Source organism: Ischnura elegans, chromosome 13, assembly GCF_921293095.1.
Source record: "Ischnura elegans chromosome 13, ioIscEleg1.1, whole genome shotgun sequence".
NCBI classification, from domain to species: domain Eukaryota; kingdom Metazoa; phylum Arthropoda; class Insecta; order Odonata; family Coenagrionidae; genus Ischnura; species Ischnura elegans.
This window is the reverse complement of record NC_060258.1, coordinates 4,469,498-4,486,431: the sequence shown is the minus strand read 5'-3', so window position 1 is coordinate 4,486,431 and position 16,934 is coordinate 4,469,498. Positions and strand designations below refer to the sequence as shown.

The 16,934-nt window shown below is 35.0% G+C and overlaps 1 long non-coding RNA gene across 1 annotated transcript; it reads right to left on the bottom strand.

The window, feature by feature from the left end:
* Nucleotides 1-7,594: 7,594 nt before the first annotated feature.
* LOC124170310 lies at nucleotides 7,595-16,105 on the bottom strand. The gene is made up of 3 exons (XR_006867428.1): nucleotides 16,057-16,105; nucleotides 14,709-14,754; nucleotides 7,595-7,681 (listed from the first exon to the last, which is right to left on the bottom strand). It is a non-coding gene; the product is annotated as an uncharacterized LOC124170310 (long non-coding RNA).
* Between the last annotated feature and the right edge of the window lie 829 nt (nucleotides 16,106-16,934).

The window sequence follows — 16,934 nt, the reverse complement described above, 5'->3', positions numbered from 1 at the left end:
CAGAAAGGTAATTTTCACCAATATGATTTAGAAATAACAACTTGACAGATTGAGGATTTTTTTCTTTTTATATCATCACTTGGATGCTATAGCCGTATACTCGAAAATGTCAACCAGAATTTTGTAGCAACAATTAATACCGGTACAGCTATAGTTCCCCAGGTTCCATGTCAACCTCATCAATATTCTGAGAGAAGCGATCGTATTAAGGAAGTTTGGCGATTTTTGCAAGATAAAAAGAAAACCTCTTCTTCACAACACAATTTAATAAAAATGAAGAAGAAAAGAAAAAAAAAACCTTTTCCACACACGTCGTCACCTTCAACAAACAAAAATTAACCCTTAAAAAATGGTGTCACCTCTAACAAAGGGGGAAAAATAAGGAATAAACGGGAAATATGAGGCTGCATTAGAATGCAAAACCTAAAATTTCGACTGGTTTTTGGCGTGGGTCCCCGTAAAACATAGAGTTCGAGTGAATAACAATGTAAATATTACTTAAAACTTATTTCTGTATCCATCAACTACTTTTTCTATTACCTTTAAATGATAATTTGGCTCTCAACTGGCTAGCCAATTGAAGAAAACTATCCTATATACAATAGAAAGTTCCTCACAGCAGGTTACTAGCTCAATTCATAATATGTATAGATTTTCAGCTAGCAATGAATGTAGTAATTCTTACTGAGCAACAAATGAACACATGTTTTTAAAAATGTTTGTAATAAATTTTTTATTAAGTGTATAATTATTAACTTGCTTCTACTAAACATCTTGGTAGTGACTATGAAATCACAAATTTTCAGGAAGTCAGCTGCCATACGTGAGCCGACCAAAGGTAAACTATCACATTATGCCTTCTAAAATCCCTCTTAAGTCAATTTGTCCCTAGAAGAATTATTATTAAGCTATAAAATGATTATTTACTTCAATCTCTTTCAATCGATGCTCTAATACATCAATGAAGTGAATGGTGTATCATGCCATGACATCAGAAGGTGTTCCAAGTAACGTGGCTTCAAGCGATATCCCAAAACTTTTAATTAGCATTTAATGACATGCTAATACATTTCTGGAGTACTACGAGAGTTTTGGTTTGCATATTTGGACTCGTAAGAATATTCTCTATTTAATGAGACATGGTAGCATGATGCACAAATTCCATGCATGTGTCCCATTAGATGTAAAAAAAAAGTTGGTGCCAATGTAAGTAACCAGAAAAAGGAAGATGAATTAATTAATAGAATATTAATTAATTGTATAAACATCCACCTGTTCTGTTCTTTTGATGGCCATTGCTGTTAAATTACTTGTTCTTGGGTATTCAGAGCAGGTTGACAAACATAACCTCAAACAGTGATTATTTTAAATTAGCTAAAATTGAGCTCAAGTCGAAGAACCTGTGCTAATCATTCTGATGTGTTTTGTTATGTTTGTGGGGAATATATTTTTAAAAAATAGGATAAAATTAAAGACCTTCTTAATCATGCATACCTGGGATATATTGGTGCTCCGTTTGGTGACAAAGAAAAAACATGGGCACTGCTTTCGTGCGTAAAACATGTACAATTCATTTGTGGCAGTGGACAACAGGAAACAAGAATACTCTAAAATTTGGCACGCAAATATATTGGAGAGAACCAACAAATCACATAGACGACTGCAATTTTTGCATAGTAAATGTTTCGGGAATAAATCCAAACAATGCTACTGGTGGACGTAATCATGTTTTCCTTCAGCAGGATGCTGAGGAAATAGAAATTTCAGAAGAAATACCAATACTTCAGGCATTAGCATAAACATATGGGGACGAATTTGAGCTATTTGAACACATTTCTGATTCTACTGACAATGATGACAGTGACTTCAAGGGGTATTGACAAATCCACAACCATTTAATCAAGATGAATTAACCAAAAATTTTATAATCAGGGAATGAGTATGCATCTAACAAACAATTATAAAAATTATGCATTCAGGTTGAGACTATTATTTTTATTTTTTCACAATTTGTTCCCTGTTTCATGTACTACAATACTTATCTTCCACTACTGCAGAATAAATTATTAACTGGAGTCATTCAGCAAAATGTAAGAGAAAAACAAATAGGAAACTTGCCCCTCACGAGGGGCCAGTTTCCTATTTGTGTGTGGTTAGCACTCTTTCCCATTGTGGGGCGAGAGTGCTAATCACAGTTTCCACATGTGAACTTTCTCTATCCATAAAATGAGATGCAAAGTTTTTTCCACCATGTTTTACGTTCATAACACATTATCCAATTAACAATTGGCAGATGTGAGAATACCATTTTCCACAACCTACATAGTCAAATTAAGTTTTTCCTTTTGGGTTAATGCTCTGTTTCCCATTCAGAACCCGCCTCTTAGTACTAAAAACCTTCACTTTCTTTTTAGATATCTTCAAGTTTAGTTTCAGGGTGTTGGGGAAACTCGTAAGAATTTTAGACCACTTCGAATTTTTTACACCGATATTACGCTTGAAATGCTTTTGGATATGGTCTAATGCTCTCAAGAGACACAGGTGCCTCCCAATGTCTGCTAGGCAAAGTATTGTTATAAGTTGTAAGCAGTAAATAGTAAGCAGAGTAAAGAACTCAAGGTAGAAGGCTGTATTGACATGAATTCGGAATGGCGGTATGAGGAAGGAATATATTATGGTAAAAAAGCTTCTCCGCCTTCCATGACAAAACTAGATCATCAGCAGTGAGTTTTGGATCTCCCTTAAAATGTTTCAACCAGTCATTATAAATGTCTACATTAATGAATACCAAATCTATTGTTAGCAAATGAGTTCCTGGATGTGATCCAACTGCAAGCTTATTTTCAAACACTTTCTCGGAAAAATAAGGACTGGGGGACCTTACACTCATGCCTGCTCAAGGGTAGGTCGGACAACAACAGGCAGTATGATGCATATGTACAAATAAAACACATCTAAAATTCTGGAAATAGGTAATATTTTTTGAATTCCCAATCATTGCATGATATATGCTCTACACAGTCACACTCTGTACATAGTGTCTTAAGATGTGTACGCAGAGACAATCTCCAAAATTTGTTATCCTAATGCTTCAAGTCCACATGCGGACCCTTACCCCAAAAGCAGTTGCAACACCTAGTACACCATAACACAACCACATAGTGGGCTGCAAACCTGCTGACTGCATGAATTTTTTACGCAAAGAATACATATAAAGGAATGCTTTAGAAACACAGCAATTAAATAAATACCCTAAGCACATATAAAAATTATGCGGTCCTACGAATTAGATAAACATAGCATAAAACTGAAAAATAAGAAAAACTCACGTTCTGTCGTTCGTTGTCTTCCACTTAACGCAACCCGGTGTTACATTTGGCCACGTCAATGAAACTGATTGACTACAAGTGGCATCATCTAGTTATATATAGAGAAATATTTCGGAAAAGGAATCTTGCCCTATGCGGACTCTTGCCCCTCACTGCCCTACCTAAATAATATCGTTGTAGGAGTCTGAGCTACGGCCGTTGGAAGGGGGTTATGTTAATTGTAAGTTAATGTTTTCGATGACATATCATTCATTTAAGTAAGTAATTAGAACAATTTTGATGTTTACTTATGTCTGATTTGCTTTCATATAAAATAACATCATCCATTTATTCATAGGTACCAGAGAATTCATTGTTTAGGACTATCTGTGCATGTATTATGAGATGAATTCCCATCAATGCAACTTTTGCTCGCTGATTGGAGAAATCTAGGAACATTTTTTGTGCCAAAATAGTGTTATTTTCAACGTGAGGCCCATAAGGCTATCTCCCATAAGGCTATTGCTAATAAATACAGTGCCAGTGGTTGTATTACACAAAGTTTGACAAGGTTGAAAAATATCAGCCAAGAGCTATCCGTATTCCATTGTGATTGAATTTTAAACAGTGATATTATACTATCAATAGATGTCTAACAGTGATGCATGTGTCTTTATGACCAACATCACTTTTGTACATGTTAAGTTTATTTTCTGTTTTTAAGTTCATTTGTTGTTTGTTTTGTTTATTTGTGAGCATGTTTGTTTTTATTTTGATTTCTTTTCTTTCTTTGTTTGAGACTATGCTATGGTGATAAAAGATAAATAATGCATTGTTAAGGAGAGAGCCATCTCGAAGTGGTTGTAAAATAGTATTGAGAAAAAAACAAAGTGTGAAGTGATGTTAACATTGAATTTAATCGCTGTGATGCGTTAAATTGGCGACCGTGAAAGGACAAAAGTATTGGAAGATGGCTGAAATAAAGAAGATGAAAGTATTTTTCAAGGATTTAACCATAGTTCAGCCGAAGGAACTGGTTGATGGCTTTGGTCTTTCTACAAGGGGAACGAAGACAAATGTTTCCGAGGCTGGAAGACCATCTGAGGAAATAAAATAGAGATACTGACAGCTTCTACGTAGAAGTGGAGCAGCAACTATCATCGGACAATGAGGAAGTAGGTGTCAGAGAGATGCTTGCTAGGGTAATGAGTTTGGTACAAAACTTAGGCATCCAGATTTCCGACATTCACCAATACTTGGAGAATAAGATCTTGATGATTACATCTCAGTTGTCAGTCCAAATGACTACTATTACCGGAAACATGGAATCTATAAAAAAAATTCAAGGTAGGGTCATCCAAATAGAACAGAGCGTGGAAACGTCAGAAATCCGGATGGTAACAGTAGAAAATGAATTGGACAGGGTTAAGCATGATATGGAGATAGTTAAGCAAGCAGTTGACTCCAGATTTTTACAGTTACCAGAACAAGTAAGTGATCAAGTGAGGAATATAGTACCACCACCAGTCACTCTACCTTATACAACTGGGAATTTAGACCCACAAGTGATGAAAGACTGCCTTCCAGAATTTCATGGAAGACGGGAAGAAAATCCAACAAGTGTTATTAAAGGATCACTAAGTTTGTTAGATAGAACTAACCTACCCACTGATATTTTTACACAAATAGTGAATCAACAGCTGAAGGGGCAATGAACTACTTGGTGGCAAAATTTAAAAGGGTTAAATCTGAATTGGGAGGACATCAAACGAGAATTCATAGCACGGTTTGATTCCAAAGGGGTGAAGAGTGCAGTGAAGAAGAAGCTATTCACAGACACACAACTTACAGGCATGCGGACGAGTGCTTTCATTATTCAAAAATATCAACTCTTCAAGAAACTTAACCCAGAAGATCATGAAGACAAGGCAATGCATGATATAATCGAATTACTGCATGAAAAGATTAGGGCTTTAGTTAAAGTTTCACAGCCTAAAGCATTCGATGATCTTAGGAAAGTTGTCAGCTAACTTGAAGAGGAACACAAAGTCAAACCTTCAGGAGATTCTAGCACAGTTAGGAAATGTTTCCAGTGTGGGAATTTGGACACTTGAATAATAAGTGCCCTACATTGTCATTGCAGGAAAACTAGGTGTGGTCCATTCTGGGATGAGGGGGAATGGAAACCAAGTAGTGCTTAACCCTCGAAAAAAAAACAACTTCTAGTAAGTCATGATACATGTATTGGACAGATGATTAGTGATGGAAGCTATCCTCGTCCTGCTATTAACTATAAAATTAGGAACAAAAATTTTAAGGCTAAAGTAAACAGACAGATTTGCCACAGTACTGACAAAAAGCAAAGAAATATCAGAATCATATACATGTATTGCAGCAAGGTATCACAAGATTGACAGGATACTAGGAAAATTTCTATTTCAATTTTTTAACAAATGGAGGGTTACTTTTGAGAAAAATTGTAAATACATGTACAAAGAATCACAACTCATAAGATAATGTCGTTAAGTTAATAATAAAATATACAACTTTTTGCCAAAATGACGGCCACTGAGCATTTTCTTTAAAAAAAATGGTGAGCACGGAATGTGTTAAGTAATTTTTTGGTAAAAATGGACACACATGATGGAGAGAAAGCCTTTTTGGGGGATGAATCTCCCACTTAACTTTGATAAGAAAAAATTAGCAAATTTATTTTCTATCAATAATAGTGAGACTGCCTGTCCAAAACTCTCTCTTATCACAATAACTGAAGTCTTTTATAAAATGTTACCATAAACACTTAAATTAAGAAATTGAAATTACAACAGACGATTATCCGGCTGCGGTATATCCGTGTTGCGAATTATCTGTGCACGAATTTCACTCTCGCTCAGTGTTCTCAGCGATCTTTATGAAAATTTAAATTGGATGCAAAACCACCAGAATTACTGCATTTGAATTGTAGGACACACTAGGCTTATTATTTCCACGAGAATCCCCTTCGTAAAACGGAAGTGATCACGCACTAGCTGCATTCACAAGAGCTCAGTGGTCTTGTTTTTTGAATCCTCGCAGTGTGCAATCGTGCTACGTGTTCACTGATACAGTTGTAACCCAGGCAACATATGCAAGACGCGACTAAGAGGCGTGGTGCCTTAAAATTTTGATTTCTGATGTCGCGCAGTGGTTTTGAAGTATTTGTGCAAACCACTTTTCTGTACATGTTATCACGTGGATACGTGGATTTCAAAACCAGTTCTTAAATGGAGCAGTAATAGTACGAGTAAAACCTTGATATTGCCTAAAGATTGTGTACTCTCGAAGAAAGCTCTCAATGAGACCAGAGAGAACTCTTAAATAAAAGCATTAATAATAATATATTGTTTTTTTACATAAGTTATGAACATTTCAAGGCATTTATCTTGCTTATTTTTATGTTTTTAACTGCTGAGGTATCATAAATTTATATTCGATTTTATGCATCAACTATATGGGTCAATTCTACAGCAAAAAGAGTTCTTTGAAACAGAATAAAAAACTGGTGTCCAAAACACCTTATAATATGTTTTAATATTCAACATTTTGCCATGTTTAAAAATATAGACAAATATTAAATTGAAATGGGCAATTAATTGGAAAAAATTGAGCCTATTTCAATCATTCCCATCCTTGATGCATTTCGCAGGAGTGGCATGTGGTCTAACACACTATTAATTGAATTAAAAGTTGGATATCAACGGAAATAAAAATATGAAAGCATTAGTTTTCGAGACTTTGATATTATCTTTATTTTGATTAAGATATCTGTAGCATAAAAAATATGAAGATAACAGGAATTATTGGCATAAACAAGTCATTTTGAAAGCATTCATTATTTTAAAAACGCAGTGGTCTCTCAGACCGCATGACAAATGGTATGTTTCAAAACTCCATTTACAACAAAAGCAAAAAAATAATCAGCTCATTATAGCTGACAAATGTTGGCCTCTGACACTGCCTCAAGTGACCAAAAGCTATTTTGTACACACAAACGTTGCGATATGACTATTTCTTGATGAATAGAAAAATGGAGATTTCGTTTTAATTAGTTTCGGAAAAGCTTTCAGAAAGTGTGTAAACTTAGGAATAAAAACGAAGTATACCATGGCAAAAAATTTTTATGGATGTAACACAAGAAATATTTGCTATCCATTCTTACAATAAATTACGTTGAAACTCTAGCAAGGAAGTCACACAATAATAAATAATTCATGGAAAAGCATAGATTAAATGCATTCACAACTACCTACTTACCAAATAGGTTACACAATGTGGTTAGAATAGGTAATCACTCCTTCCTTGACTTTCCAATTCCCAATACAGAAGAGGCAATCCTGGAACGTAAAATAAATTACTTTTGTTAGTGCCCCAAATTTTTTTAGTTACCTCAGCAGACTGCAGTGCAGGCCTATTAAGGAGGGGATGAAGACAACCCCTAAAGCCCCTGCAGTAGGTAGACCAACGGGAGACTACAGGTAGTCACTTGGTGTCGGGATTTTTGGGAGCCAGACTTTGCTGTTTGGGTTTGCCATCTTCAAGGTTGGCGAGAGCCTGAGTATTCTAAGTTAGTTCTACCTCCAAATTCTTTATGTAATTCACACATCCTGTCCTTTTGCCTATCCTCCTCCAAAACTCAGACAGGTTTACGAGCCAGTGAGTAGTAAGTTGTCCGTCGCCACCTACTCTGGAGGATCAATTAACTTAAGTTAACTTATTCCTACCCTCAACCTAGCACCCCTCCCCTTCCGAGAAGGCTGATGTAGACGATTCCGTTTACCCACACTGGCACCCAGAATATCGCCCAACACCACTTATGACTCCTTGATAAGATATTACATTGCATTCCATCTATTATTGTCAATTTTTGTAAATGTTTATATTTTCTATGTAAATTTGTTTCTTTTTAAAAATGATAGTATTTGATGCATACAAAATAGTAAATAGAAAAATATTCTTCATATGGTTGACATTTTATGATTTGTTAAACAATGGCTTTCTTGAGATGCTTCCTCCTTCGAATGTGCAACATTTTCACATTAAATAGTAATTTTTTTATTAAAGTCAACAATATTGGTGTTAATTAAAGTATGTTGGTGGTGGTTCTCCGGTATTGCTTTGTAGAAAACATTTTCACTCGACATTTCACTCCTCCTCCTGATATTCTTTATCAAATTTCAAGTTGATAACTAATGGCGGTGGTGGCACTTACATATACACATGCTAGCAAGTGCACACCCAAAGATGAATGAAATAAGAAATGTAACTTTTCCTTCACTACGAGAAGGATAAAATCCAGTCCACTTATCGACGTGATATGAAGCTCTGAACGGTACAGCTATCTCCTTGGCAAATTCACCGCAAGTATGTTATCCCTTGGCATCGTGCCAGGTGCAAATTCGGTCGATGCGATCGCTTGAGGGGGCTCGGTCGGGACGAGGTAATCAGGGGGAATGTACTGTTCAAATGGACGCTGGGAGCAGACTCATAAAACGACGCGAGTGGGCTCGCACATGTTTATTGAGAGACTCACAGGTAGTGTAGCTGCTGCCTACACTACCTGTGCCCAGGATCCTACTGTCTGTAAAAAAAAAGGCCAGACACCCGAGTTTGATGAGTTCTATCGTCCAAACGAGGCAATCAATTTCAATACAACAAAAAGCAAATGAGGGAGAATTTATTTCTACTTTGGAAAGAACATCATACATCACTATACGTAATCACTTTTTTTAATATCACATTTGAGCCTACAAAAAGTTGCTATTCATTGAGGCATTTGAGAGGCTGGCAGAGAATTATATCATGAACAATTTATTATTTCCAAAAAAACAATATCACCTAATAAATCACACAGGTCTTTAGAGTAGTCCAGTGCCATGAATTAAGCTTACTTTTCATTTCATTGAAAATTTTCTAATAAGGTATTTAAGCAGTGTTATTGATTGGGATTATCTTCTTTTATTTGTATCATGATCCGCTCTGATAATTAAAGATTATCCCTTCGGTATTACAACATTTGCAAACCAGTGGGTAAATTCTTCAGGACAGGCATCAGTCTGTTGTAGAATAACATCATGGTGTCCAATGGAGATATAATATTAACCCATTCAAGCCCAGACATATCTATAGATATGTCATACTTTAAAAATTCCTAAATCTCTCTTGTTTGTTATTTATGCAATTTCTTTCCGTTACATGAAAAAAGAAATCCTTCACCTGCTTAACAAGCTAATGATATAATTTGAGCCAATATTTGCAATTGTTACGTTCACTTACAGATGTCTGGTCACGAACTACTTAGAAATCGCCATGGTACGATCACGTGAAAATTAATCTTTCTTATTAATCAGATTTCTCTGAATCTAGTTATTCTGTTTCATTTTAAAAGAATGAGGAGTATTATCTATTAAAAGATATTCAATTTTCTTTCAATCTCACGACAAAACTAATCAGTAAAGTTTTGACAAATCTAAAGATACCTCTGGGTACAAGTGGCACTAAAAATTTAATTTTTAACTCATAGCTACAGGCATCCCCCGAGTTACGTAAGAGATGCGTTCCGGCAGACTCTGCATAAGTCGAAATTTACGTTAGTTGAAAATTTTGCGTTACTGCTTCAGAGATTTCTATCGGTGCGGTGAATTCTTGATGGAGAAATTCACGTTAAATTCTTGGTGAAGTTTCATGCAATTCACTGTGGTATTCATGAACTCTTCCGCATATTCTTATGTTATTAGATATAGAATTAATAAACGTTAATATACAGTCAGAGTTGCATCTTGAGCATTGCCAATCAGAATGCATAATATTATTCCCCAAATTGACCGATCGCGTGGATTCGGGAAAGTACCGTATCTCAAGGCTACAAGCTGCAAGCAATGTATTAGAGGGAAACCAGTGACATTTGGGTTTCAATTATGGAGTATTCACGAATAGGGTAGTGCGAAAAAACACACGTTACAAATTTCGTGTCGCTATGGTGCGGAAAAGTTGCGATACATTAGTACAAGAAAAATAAAAAAAGAATTATTCAAATCGGATGTAATCTTATGATCACGCAAAGCACCTGAAAAAATGACAAAAATGAAAATAAAAATGTTTTTTCTTCCGTTGTAAAAAAATTAAATTTAATGAATATCTTTTAACACTATAGCAAAAAACGATTAAAAATTATATAGGTTATTATTAACGTATACATATTTTTGGTTTTATATGGTCTTTTCCGATCACTCAAGATCATTATAAATGTATTAATTTTACAATTTAGCCGATTTTTCAGAGTTTTGTAATAATTACTTGAGGATAATTTTTGTGAAGTTTTAATTAGCCCTTTAGATCAAAAATTACTTAAAAAATGGCCAATAGAATTGAAAGGCAAAATTGCACTTTAAAAAGGCAGCATGTTAACCCAATTGAAATCGAAAGTGAAGGTGCCAAGGTTTTAAATGATGAAATGCAAAGTTCAACAATCAAGGAGAAATTTGTTGACTAAAAAGATCACATGCATAGTTCTTTCAAAAAAAATATAATTCACCATGGTAAATGAGGGTAAAATTATGAACAACAGCTTTTCATTGTGATCAATACCGTACAGCTGCTGCTATAACATCAAGTGTACTTGTAGACAATGGTGTTTTAACTGAAGAATATACTTATAAGTTCATTGACTGATGTAGAATTAGATGGGAAAAGAGAAATATTATAAGCGACTTACAGCAAATCCATCTTGATTTAGGTGAGCTACATGGGTTATACTTTGACGGAAGGATATACAATACCACGGTAATAGTAATGATTGAATTGAAGGAGTACTGTCGGACAGTTAAAGCGGAACACCATTCTCTAATAAAAGAACCAGATTTTGTGTATTTGAGTCATGTTTCTCCACGCTCCGTGCCTGCTAAAGATATAGTGGTCTCCATATTATCTAATCTCTCTGATCAAGGAGCATCATTAGAGTACTTAGAGTCCGTTTGCAGTGATGGCACGAACATCAAAATTGGATGGAAAGGTTGCACTATGAGAAAGCTCGTAGAAAACATTGGACCCCTGCTGCAGTGGGCAGTTTGTTTACTTCATTTCATTTAATTACTTTTCTGTCATATTTTTCAGTATTTAGATGGTGAAACAAGTAGCCAAAAATCATTTAGTGGGCCAATCAGACTAATCTGAATGGTTATGGAAAGCTTCCAATACCGCATTTCGAAACAATTGAATATGAAATTCTACAAGTTGATAGATACATTTTGAGCAAGGACCAAAAATACCTTATTGACATTAGTCAAGCAATCGCAAATGCTGACTTTCCAAATTACTTAGCAAACCGTGATCCTGACCCAATTTCACATGCTCTATAACTCGTGTGAACAGAACAATGGAAGCCTCTTGATACATACCTGAATATTAAAAGAAAGTACTTCTATTTATTATTATCGAACGGAATTCTAACTTTGATCTAACAGAGAATGTATTCATGGCGACGGTTTTTTATTGCAGAAGGCACATTAGAGAGCTAGGGCTAAAAAGAGTACCTATTTAAGGATGACAGACTTAAGTAAAAGGCAAACTTCGTAAACTTCATTACTCCTACTAAGAACTTCGATGTAATTGACTACATAGAATTGATTGACTGGAATGTAGTCAAACTATCCACTCCACCTCTTCTTAGGAAATTCATTACTAATGAAGAAATAGCTTCCCTTATTGAACCAGGCGATAAACAAGATTGGGATATTTTAACTTCCCATATTGCACGCAACCAATGGGGTCGTGTGTGAAATTGGTAACGGAGGCATCCCTTAAGCTTTGTGACTATCGATCCAGAGATGGATTTATTAGGGCTCTACTCAAATCAAGGTCCACTATGTCAGACTTCACCACTAAATCGCAATACAAAGTTGTTTTCAAAAGCTAAAATTTAAAAGGAGGCAAAAAAATGTAATTATTGTAAATAGCAGTAATCCTCAAGGGTTGGAAGGATGGAGGGTGTGGGTAGAACTCAAAGTGCAGTCACCTCTCTGCCGCAGTGAGTTCTGGGTTGCTTAATTATGATTAAATCATGTATAGACAAAGGAAGAGCTGCATAATCAAACATGAAATATTACCTTTTAAGGTAATTACTTATCACACAACTCTGAAAAAACGGCTAAATTGCAAGATTAATACATTTTTAATGATCTTGTGTGATCAGAAAAGACCGTATAAAACCAAAAATATGTGTATATTAATATAACCTATATTATTTGTAATCGTTTTTTTCTTTAGTATTAAAAGATGTTAAATAAATTTTATTTTTTTTTACAACGATAAAAAAAACTTTTTCTTCATTTTTGCCATTTTTCAGGTGCTTTGAGGGATTGGAAGATGACGTCCAATTTAAATAATTCTTTTGTTTTTCTTGTACTAATGTATCGCCAGTTTTTCCGCACTATAGCGAAACGAAATTTGAAACATGAGCTTTTTTGCACCACCCTATTGCCTAATCTAGTGCCTACTTTTATCATGTGGAGCTGTATGCTGGAGCTAACACCAACCTTGAGAGAACAGATCTAGTTAAAGGAAGAGATGTACTTTTAGGACTAGTGGATGAGATTAAATTACCACCAGACACAAAAATATTTGTTGACAACTTATTCACATCAGAAAAGCTGCCAAAAAAGTTGATAGGAAGAAGCTTGCATGGCAATGGAACCCCTTGTGAAAATAGAATCAAGAGTATAACCTTCCAGAAAAAAACTGCATTTCAAAAATCAAAACGGGGTCTGCTGAGGTTAAATCAAACAGTTTCCAACAAATTATGAGGTAGAACGATAATAACCCAATTACAAAGATTACTAATTGTATGCATAATAAAATGAAAACTGATGCTCATTATTCCATCACCGAAAAGAAAAAAAATAATATTACAATGCCAGTGGCGATCGCAAAATTCGCACATGGGTGGAGTGGACCTATAGTATCAATTATTGGCAAATTAACGGACAACGATGAGGAATACAAAATGGTAGTTCACCTATTTTAGATGGGACTTGAATGTATCGATTGTACAGGGATGGCTTGGGTATAGAAAACTGAGATACAGGGACATGCTGCTGTAAAATTTCAAAATCCTAATGTCTATTGTTCACGTAATAATACTTTATACCATAATACTATAATACCTAATGCTCAAAATTATATTATATTATGCATAAATATTCAAGTGTAAAAGACTACTTGAAGACTTAAGCAATGAATTATTTAGCTAAAACGTGCATGAATCAAATTACATGATATTGTACATTGTTGATCCCTCAAATGCCAATATGTATCTTAAGATAGATATAAGATTAAGCAATGCAAATGTTAGAGATTAAAAAAAAAACATTTTTCCCTTCATCAGATATGATGTCGAATAATAATTTAGGCAAGGAAAGTAAAATATTTTTAAAAAATCTTCTGGGCACTAATGGATAACTAAGGTTTCTTGAGGTGTACCACATGGATAAATATTGGGCCATATTCTTTTTGTCATTTATATTACTGACCAGTAAAGTGCAGGGGGCTACACCATTCCTTTATGTAGACTGTACTAGCAAAGCGAATGACTAATAAAATGCCACAATCGCTCCTGCCGTGAGCCAGCAGGTAGTGATAGGAATGAAAGTGGACCACGAATCTGTAGCGTCTGAAAAGGGAGCACTCCGGAGCATTGGGAGCGTGTACTGGACTACACTCATACAGTGTTTATTACCACTCACGAGATGGTGATTTTCTAATGAAAATAATAAAAAATTAAGTGCTTAAAATGTGAATAATGTTAATCTTTAGATTTTCTAAGCCATTTCGTCAATGAATATGAACGTTTCAATAGTATGATTCACCTCAAGTGTTAGAAACACATTTTATATTCACACGGTCACAACCCTGTATATAAATTTTACTTTAAAACTTTAAGATCAAATGGTGCTATTGAAGGCTATAAAAAATGCCTAAACCCGAGGAAAAACATACAAAACTATAATTCACTCACAACAATAAAAGTCGCAATTGAGACTTGCCCTTTAGACAACTTGATAATGATTACCTACATGCTATACACAACAAACTACCACCTTAACCAGTTTCAAAACAAATACTATGGATAGTTGGCACGATCGACCGAAAAAAAAAGCTTCAAGGCAAAATATTTCATCATCACCGTTTTTGTTAACTTGTCCGTCAAAATGACGACACAAACTTTCAAGACAAGCACAACTGAGACACCAATTGGGTGACACGACTTATTTAAAAACAAACAATGGCATGACACCGAATGGAATTATGCAGTTTCATACACTGTTATTGCAGAAGACAGAATTATAAGAAATTGATCAAAATACTCACTTTGAGACTCAGGAGGTTCTGGAATGAAAGTTTACCGACCGGAATCCTGGAAAGGAAATTTGACAGATGAAGATTAACAAATTGGCAGCTGAATACTTTCTCGTCATTCCATGAACAAATGCTACAGCTATAGATACGTAATTTTAAGACGTAAAAAGCCATTGAAAGGGTTGAAATAAGGCCCTTACAACTTCAATACAACCAGGGCGAAATAATATTCATTCAATACATTAAAAGGTAGAATTAGCAAGTAACGAAATAGAAATAATGACATAGCTATGGTCTATAATGGGCATCTTTTCATATCGAGGGCCAGAGGAAATAGCAAAAAAAATATTATATGCAGAAACTTACTGACTACAGCCCTATGTCAGTGAATAAAATAGAAACATTACCCGATTATCAGATAAATAGATGAAAAGACCAAAAGAAAAAAAATAGCCCAATCATAGCACATCCTACTATCTACCCACTCCTACTGGAATTCCATTGGTGACAACGCATTTATCCCGGTACCAAATCTATATTTAACATATTACATTTACACAATAATACTGACACAACAGCGGCAAATATCGATAGAAATGGTAGAAATTCGTAGACACAATGAGTACACGACAATACAGCAGCAATGGCATAAGTTTTAATATGCCTAAGGCGTTCACAGTATACTTTTATCGAATACTAATTTTCAACAGATCTTCACCATGTTATGGATTCAAAACTTATGTCGCATTCTTAACAATATTACGGGCGGGAGAAAGCGCAGCGACTGCAATCGAATTAACACAATACACGCTACTTATTTTCATGTGGGAATGGCTCGTACTTTAAAGTATACTGCTACCCATATTATTACCAATAATATAAACCCTAATTTATCCGTTTTACTCTCAAGCACATCCTAAAAATCAGAAGATTATAATTGATGGACAACGGACAATCAACCGTGTGATATAAAATCCAATTAGTAGAACACAACAAAGTTACATTGAGACAACGAATATCAACGCGCCAACACGTAGTATACGTGACCTAAATCCAGAATGTATTCGAGGGCCGCATTGCAATCATAATATAACCTGTAGTGAGGCAAGCTTTAACAACGTAGTCACACATAAATGAAACACAAACAGCAAACGATAGCAAATAAGTAGGTTCTGTAAGAGTAAACACGTTAGAAACGAGTAGTACCAAGTCTGTCAACACAAGTCACTACGCCTTGTTACATGGCATTGATAATTAAAACTCACGAATGTGGGATCCAGATTACAAACACCTAGGACTAAGGGACGATAAATGAACTCAAAAGCGACATAGAATGCAGAGAATCCTAAAAACAACGTACCAGACCACTTTTACTTTCTCGTTGCTGTTCTCTTTGGTTCTCTCAGCAGGAAACGAGCTATCATTGCACTCGTGTCAAAATACCCATAATACCACGCAAGTCAAAACTCAAAGCATAGAGACGGCAATACCATGATGATTGGAAACAATCGCAGTTAGCGCGGCAGTTTGTTTCTAAGCTGGCATGTATGCGGCTATTGCGACGACAACATATGATATATCACGTTTTAAAAATACATTTTAAATTAAGTTGGCTGTTAAATTAAAAAGAAATATATTTTATATTTCGAGAAATTTATAGCCAACCTTAAAGTAAGCCTATAAGTTCCACTGAATACGATAACACCAATGAAATTAATTTCGTAAAATAAAACATTGCAGTATTTAGCTAACATGGTGATATACACTGAAATATTTTTTCGAAGGCAATATACTCTTCAGTTTCGGAAAAGAATTAAAATAATTTTTAAAAGCTGCAATTTGTTATGAAAAAGGATGTCGTTTAATAGGAGACCAAAATATATTTTACGTCACCTTAATTTTCCCTTGCGCCAGGAAATAAGAACAGGATGCAAGAAATAAGAAATAATACTGGATTTCAAGAGCCATATTTCATTTTATAATGACGTCAATAAATGTACTTTAAGGAACTCATATTATAACAAGCCTTCAAATAGTGTTACCTTCGGTTTGAAAACAATAGTAATTTTGTTTACCTCTCGCTAAAACCAAGAGGCAAGATGCTAAAGTCATAGTATCTTAGAAGCCATTTCAGTAATTATGTATGAGTTTGCTGATCGGGAAATTGATTAGTTTTTTTACAGGGATTAAAACTTGGGAAACACCTGGATTCCCAAAAGTGACGTCACAAGCCGAGTG